Below are 8,113 nucleotides of genomic sequence, written 5' to 3' on the forward strand. Positions count from 1 at the left end.
TCCCTTAGATTAATTTTGTAGGATCATTAATTCTTTTCCTTTAATAAAATGAGCATTTATTTTCTTGCATATGATCATTTCATTACATTGCAAAAAATAAAAAAAATAAAAATAATAAAAAAAAAATCATTGTCGAATTAAGCACAAGGTATACCAATGATTTGAGGCACCCCTTGTAGCCACATCATATCACCTTTCACCCTTCTAATTTACAATCCTTTCTTCATAAACCACTTTGAGCCTCGTCTAAAAATAGACCTTTCATTTTTCAACCTACATCTACCTAACCTTGGGATGGGATGGTGTATAACTTATGCATTTTTTTTTTTTTAAAAAAAGCTTGAGTAATTTCAAAAGATTAAAATATCAAAAAATAAGCAATAAAAAATAAATAAAGTGTATAAAAGGGCAAGTGTTCCAATGTCTTTGACATGAACATGTCTTCGATATGAACACGTCTCAGATTGCGTCTCTTATCGAGTGCTCGGTACCGTGCCTGAGAAACATGAATACCAAGTGAGTGATAGACCGCATGATCGGGATTTCCCACACTTATAAAAATAAAAAAAATGCAAAAGTAAAAAAAAAAAGCAGAGAGCAAAAATAAATAAAGCTAAAAAAAAAAAAGAGTAAAAAGGCTCAAGCATGAAAATACAAATATTTCAAAAGCAAAGTTGCACACCTTGGGGGCTTATCTAGGGTCTTGAGCCTTTTATCCCCTTCTTCTTCAAACCTTTAGCCTAACCACGTTACAACCCTTAAAAAGACCTTTTTGAGGTATACACACACTTGTGCGAGGTTCGGCTAGAGCTAAGTTCGGCCTGATTCCTAACGGATACGTAGGCAACCTCACATCGAGGTGCGGCCGTAATAAACAAGCATTTATATTCACATTCACACACTCACACCATGATCATATCAAGGGATCCCTTATGCTCATCCCTATCTACTTAGAGCTAGACTTGGGGGCTTGATCCCTACATCATTAGCCTACCTAGCCTAAGAGTCACCATCATTTGACTCTTCTAAAAATAATATTTTCTCCACACACTTAGCCTTTGCAGCCTAACCTTAGTGTCACTTTCACACACCGCACATATACATGACCAAATATACTTTCCCTTAGGAACCCTTTGTCATGGAATCTCAACATAACGCTGAAGCATGCCTTGTCATATCATCATCAATCATCATTGCATAACAAAGTACGAAGTGCTTAGCCTCTGTGCCTAAGCTACCCAAATACTTTCATCATGGAGTCAACAATTGAGATAGCCTAGGATGAATTAATCCTTGCACAACATTTGACTAAGCTCATTTAACATGCATCTTCAAAAAACTTAACTTCGATTCTTTTTTACGTCTTTCTTTTTTGGGAGAAATTCGGTACTCTCCACAAAAATGACGGAAATTTTTTGCTTTTTTTTCATTTTTGAGTCGCACGATCACAATACAATGCACACACGGGTCATGAGTCACACGTGTCATTCACCTCGAGTGAGTCATCATTAAGTCAAGTTTATACCTTGAGTCATGTCAAGTCAATGAGTCAAGCAACACTAAGTCTTAGGTCAAACCTAAAGAAAGATAAGCAAAGTCCTATAATCAAAGATAAATACAGGTACATCCTAGCGGCAGTAAGAGCATAATAGGGAAGACCCGACTCCAACGCCTGACGATAAGGCTGTCTCCTGGCAACAACATCCGTCGTCTGGCGACAAAGTTCAGCGCCTGGCGCTAGATCCCAGCGTCTGGCGACAGAGCCAATTCTTGACAACAGAGATATTTCAGCAGCGACAGAGCTTGAAGCCTCTCAGAACGGCTATTTCGACCTCATACAACAATTTCGGGTTCCTTGGTACACAAGTTAGCCCCTATAAGCAAATTGACATGATTAGTAGTCGGCTCGATTACAATCGTAGTAAGTGATTGACCTGACAAAAAATCATCTTACTTAGCTTAAGCGCCTAAAACACTGGCTCATTACAAGCACCAACGTATCGGTTTAAAAGCAAGCACTTAAACGACAATATTTCCAAATATGGATTGTTGCGCATTCTTCTTGAACGACAATATTTCCAAATATGTATTGTCACGCATTCTTCTTAAACGACAATTTTTCCAAAAATCAGAATGTCATCTTCAACTGACAATATTTCCAAAATATGAATTGTCGCGCAACTTCTTCAAACGATAAATTTTCCAAGATTGGATTGTCATCCCTGGAAAAGTTTCCAAGCGTGGATTGTCGTGCTCCTTATTTATTTGGCAAGTTTTTCCAAGTTCGGATTGTCATACATTCATTGATCGCTGGCAAATTTTTTCAAGTTCGGATTGTCATACATTCATCGATTCATTGGCAAGTTTTCTAAGATTGGATTGTCATACACATAGTTCCCTATGGCAAAATTTCCCAAAGGATTGTCGTAGGTTTCTATTCATCATAAATTTCGGCAAAGGTTCCTCAACGTGGATTGTCATTCATTTCAGTAAGTGGCAAATTTTCCCGAAGTGGATTGTCGGTCGACTCTTTTTTGCAAATGTTCCAAGACGCGGATTGTCAATTGTGGCAATATTTTCCTAAAAGGATTGTCGCATAGCGTTGGCAAATTTCCAAGGTGGATTGCTTTCAAGAGTTATATTTCAAGATGTGGATTGTCGATCGTAGCAAAATTCTTATGACAGATTGTTACGAAGCATTGGCAACTTTTCCCAAAAATTGGATTTTGGCAAATTTTCCGAGATACGGATTGTCGCTTCATCGTGGCAACATTTCCAAGGATGGATTGTTACGAAGAATTGACAACTTTCCCTAAATTGGATTGTCATACATCATACAAGAGTTGTGTTGGAAACTATTCCCAAACAAAAGATGATTGTCATCACAGTAAAAGCACCGACATACTGGTTCACAAGCAGCAAAGCGCCGACGTACTGGCATAGCAGCATCAAGGATCAACAAGCAGTGATCTTTTCAAAGACTATCACAGCGGAAATTGGACGCAGTTACAAGCGTAGCAGTCTTCAAGCGGTATTCTCTAGCTTGCGGAAGATCGTCATAACAAATCGGTTACTCTTTCAGAGACGTGTGCTCGACGGTGCAAGATACGCGTTTCTTAACTCTTTAATCTGTTTAACTAACGCTAGTTTTCAGGTATCGGCGTTACAAGAATGATTTAGGATCGCAGAACGTTCTGAATCATTCTCCGTCCCTATCGATACTTTGACTTTTGTTTTCGAAACTTGCGTTTCTCCAAACTCAGCCAAAGTGGGGGCTTCTGCAGACACCCATTTGTGTCTCCCCAAAACCAAACTCGGTGATGAATACCTTTCATGTCATTTGATTATCGAACAAAGTGAAAGTGTGAAAAGTCTAGTGATGAGGATGTTTTTATTAAAATATCTCTTCTTTCTGTTTTTAAAAATATTTCTTTTCTTACCCTATTTATGAAAAACGTGAATTCTAGTTAATTTTGGTCCATGTTATGGGTCTAATAATGGTGTAGTTGGATGGGTCTTAAAAAGACCTTTCCAACGATATATTATAAACCCAATTCCGATGAATAATGAGGAAGTTATGGCCAAAATACTAAAATAGGCCCAAACCGGATTTTACCTACGACCCAATGATCATGTGGAGGGTCCAAAGGTCTAATCTTATTCCTAAACTAATTAGGATTAATTAGAAGCTTCTATAAGTTTCTTAAAGATCTTAATTATCCTTTTTGAAAACATAAGATCAAAGAATTTGAGTTAAATAAAAACTTTCCTTTTCTTAAATCCTAATTCTCTTCGAATTAAAGATGTTCAAATAAAGTCAGATTTTATTTTTGTGCCTCCTAATCTTTATCCAAATTTTATTTGGTTGGATAGATCTTGAAATTATCTTTCCAATGATATATTATAATATTAATTCCAAGCTATAACGAAAAAGATATGAATGAGATACAAAACTCTATCCAAAACTGACACCGTCCTACTATTTCGGCCATATCTTTTTATCTACAAAATATTTTAATCCGATTCTAATTGGGTTGGAAATTATACTTCAAGAGCTTTTCAACGACATATTATATGCCTTATTTGGACTTCTAGATCAAAAGATATGGTAAAAACAAAATCCGTAAAAACTGCTGTCCATCAAGTTTTATTTCGATTCGAATTCAGATTCTTTTCTTTATTTTTCGACTCTCTTTTTTCCTATAAAAAGAGGTCATATTTCCCCTTTTTCAATCATCAACTCTCATCAAGAATTTCTTGATTTTCGATCTCTCTCTCTTTCTAGCCTAGCCTTTTACAAACACAATTCCTCATACATTAGCACTAGACACACCTAGCCAAGTTCGAAGTTGCTTTCGCCCTAGACGTGAAAGGTTTTAATTTTCTGAGGGTTTGGTCCCAAATCTCTATTTCAATTATTTAATTTTATTCTTTGATTTTATTATTTCCTTGAAGTTACTAACGTGTGTATTTTGTTATTAGAAAGAGATACGAGGCATCCAAGTAAGTGCTTTAATTGTTTTATTGATATAAAATTCATGCTTAGGTTATTATTTTGATTCCTAGTATCATGTTTAGGATGTTCCTAGTATCATGTTAGGATGCTTTCTTTAGTATGATATTTAGGGTAACTTTAATATCAAATATGACAATTGTGATGCTTCCTATATTCTTTCCTAATAGCATGTTAGTATCATGTTAGGGTTAAAATTTTGATTTTTATTGTTTAGTGACGTGCTAGGTTTTGTTATTAATCTTGTTAGCATCATGCCTAGGATCTTGATATTATTATGCTTTAATATGATTATTCTATGATTATAATTATTATTATGATTATTATTATTATTATTATTATTATTATTATTATTATTATTATTATTATTATTATTATTATTATTATTATTATTATTATTATTATTATTATTATTATTATTATTATTATTATTATTATTATTATTATTATGTTGCTTGATTATATTTTGTTATTGCTTGATCCACTAGGCGAAAAATTGAAAAAGGCAACGCTCATTGACCACCGGTTTTTGAAAACCAGTGGCTTAATTAAGTGGCGGGATGAAGCAAAGAATAATTGCCACCGGTTCAACCAAACCCGTGGCAAAAATTGGAAAGGCCACCGGTTTTGAACCGGTGGCAATAACTAATTTTATTAAAAAAAAAAAAAATCGCGCCTTTTAGCTTTCTTCCTTCTCTTTCCTGTTTGATTCTACGAAATTTGAAACACTCAGCCCTCTAACTCTCAGTTCACGACTCTCCAACCCTAGCAGCTACCACCACGAATTCCACCTCTGACGCCCAGCCGCTGCTGCACCCTCCACCACCGTTGCGCACCCCCTCCACCACCTGTTCGCGGCCCTCCTCCTAGCAGCAACTGAGCCCTCGCGTCGCCCTCGGCATTGTTTGCTCGGCCCTCCTAGCAGCAACTGAGCCCTCGTGGCGGTTGGGCACGATACCGCGGCGGCCCTCCACCACCTGTTCGCGGCCCTCCACCTCCGACCACCGTCCATCTCTCCTCCCTTGCATCTCCACCTAGGGTTAGTTTTAATTTATTTTGCATTTTGAACAATGTTTAGGCAAATTAAAATTAAGTTTAACTCTAGGCCTGTTTTCTGTGTATGGCTTTTTTATCTGTTATGATGCAATTCAGTGCATATTGAAGCTATTTTGTGGAAATCAAAGGTTCAACTGTCCTTAATGAATATTTGCACCATGTACATATCTTTTCATTTTTTTCTGTTTTGTTTTTGCACCTTGTTTATGTTATCATCATATAACTTATATTCTAATGACAATCTCTACTAAATTAAAATTATAACAGGAACTAATTAACTAACATTCGCGATCTGTAAAGAGCCTTCATTATCGACAAGCAAATGACATGATTTTGGTGGCATCTTTTCTCCTTTTTACTGAACAAAGGCACTAGAAAAGCTAGCATTTGTACTGTTGTATAAATATGTAAACATGGCCATTTATTAATCATATACTTTTTATGTAAGATAAAGATATCTGATTTGAGTACAAGGAGGACAAAGGATACCTCCGAAGTCTGAACTCACACAATTAACATGGAATAAGTTCATGACTTTGCAAGCAGCAAAAACAGAAATAAGTTCCTCCATTCAGTAGTACTAAGAAATTTATAAAAATAACCTCCATATTCTTCCTCAGAACAATATATATGCACTATCTTTATGAACCCACTAGTTTCATAGACACACAAACTAAATATATTAAGAGTCTCTTCTTCCATATCTTCCTGGTAACCTGATTTTGACAGTCTTTTGAAAACTAAAATATGGGAAGTGCAAGGGGTAAGTACGAGATTTAAAATTAAGTTTTGAATATAATTTCCCTTTCATCTCTGAGTTGTTACTTAATTAGTTGAATTTTGGTAGTATGTTTTAATGTGTAATTATTAATTGGTATGTTTTAATGTGTAATTTTAGGTTGTTTTGTATATAGTTCTTGACAAAATTACTAACTTTTATTTTGTTGTTGTATTTTTTTATTTTTGTAGATTCATATGTAGTGAAGCACAAGTTTATTAGCTATTCAAGTGGGAAGTTCGAGACATTACATCCATTATACTTGCTATATTGGTATGAACTATAAACTTTATGGAGCTATATATATTTCTTTCTATTTATCTATTTGATAAAAGTTTGTTCATGATATTACAAGTTGTGTCTTATTTAATAATAAATAATTACAATAATATGTTGAATGTTTGCATCATCATATGCCTAGATACCCGTTCAAGGCTTTCTCATTAGGAGAAAGTCTTGAATAGTCCCCGGTTGGGACTGTTCTTGAATGTTTACTCTCACTTAGGTGGTGAATGTATGTCTTTTTTTTCTATTTTAAGGAACATCTTGGCTGTCCATTTCTTCTCCATGTTCTCTGGGTACATATGTGGGTAAGTAATTATCTACATCTTGTACTTGGAGAACTAGGGAGAAGTGCTGCCGGATTTTCCTTAAAATTGGAAAGTTGACATACATTCACTAGTGAGAGTAGACATTCAAGGATGGGTTAGGTTGGAGTGATAAGGACACTTTGGAAACATGCATTTGTTCACTATATGAATGGTATATTCACGATGTGTACTTGAAGTTGATTTACATAAGATATGTAGCAATTGTACATTATTGATAATATGTTGCTATATATGTTTAGAGACACTTTACTAAATGGGAAAGGATCGTGGTTGGATGTATGGTAGACGTGATACAATGGATTTTTGGAATGGGGTTCAAGAGTTTTGCGAGACGGCTTTATCTTATCAGCGCAAAATTGGTGAGGAAGGCCTATACTGTCCTTGTGTTGATTGTAATAATGTGAAGGTGGTTAATAGTGTTGAAATCATTAGAGATCATGTACTTTGTTGTGGGTTTAGACTTAAATACCATGTGTGGATTTGGCATGGTGAAAGTGGAGAGTATAGTGAGGATCTTGATGGGAATGATGTGCATGATAAAAGCAATGAGATTCATGTGGATGAGGAATGGGAGAATGATGAATATGTTATTGATAGTGGTGAGGATGGAGCTGAGGATCATCCAGTGGATGAGGTCGAGGATAATGACGTGGATGAGATGTTGCATAATGTCGAAGGTGATGTGTTTGAATTACTATCGGAGGCTTCTAAAAAGCCTTTGTACCCTGGGTGCAAAAAATACTCCAAACTTTCTGCCGTGCTAACACTTTTTAACATTAAGTCGAAGCATGGGTGGACGGACGTTAGTTTTACTTCTTTGTTGACCGCATTAAGTGAGATGTTGCCTGATGGGAATGAAATTCCTATGTCTTACTATTATGCAAAGAAGCTTATGTGTCCATTTGGTTTAGAGTATAAGAAGATACATGCCTGTCCTAATGATTGTATTTTGTATCGTAATAAGAATGAACAATTGGAGGAGTGTCCACAATGCAAGCAATCGCGCTACAAGCGCATGAGTTGCAATCCTGGTACGAAGGGACCTCCTGCTAAGGTGTTGTGGTATCTTCCTATTATTCCAAGGTTTAAGCGTCTATTCTCAACACCAAAAGACGCTAAAAACCTGAGGTGGCATGCCCAGGGAAGGAAGAAAAA

Source organism: Chenopodium album, chromosome 4 (genome assembly GCF_948465745.1).
Source record: "Chenopodium album chromosome 4, dcCheAlbu1.1, whole genome shotgun sequence".
NCBI classification, from domain to species: Eukaryota; Viridiplantae; Streptophyta; class Magnoliopsida; order Caryophyllales; family Amaranthaceae; genus Chenopodium; species Chenopodium album.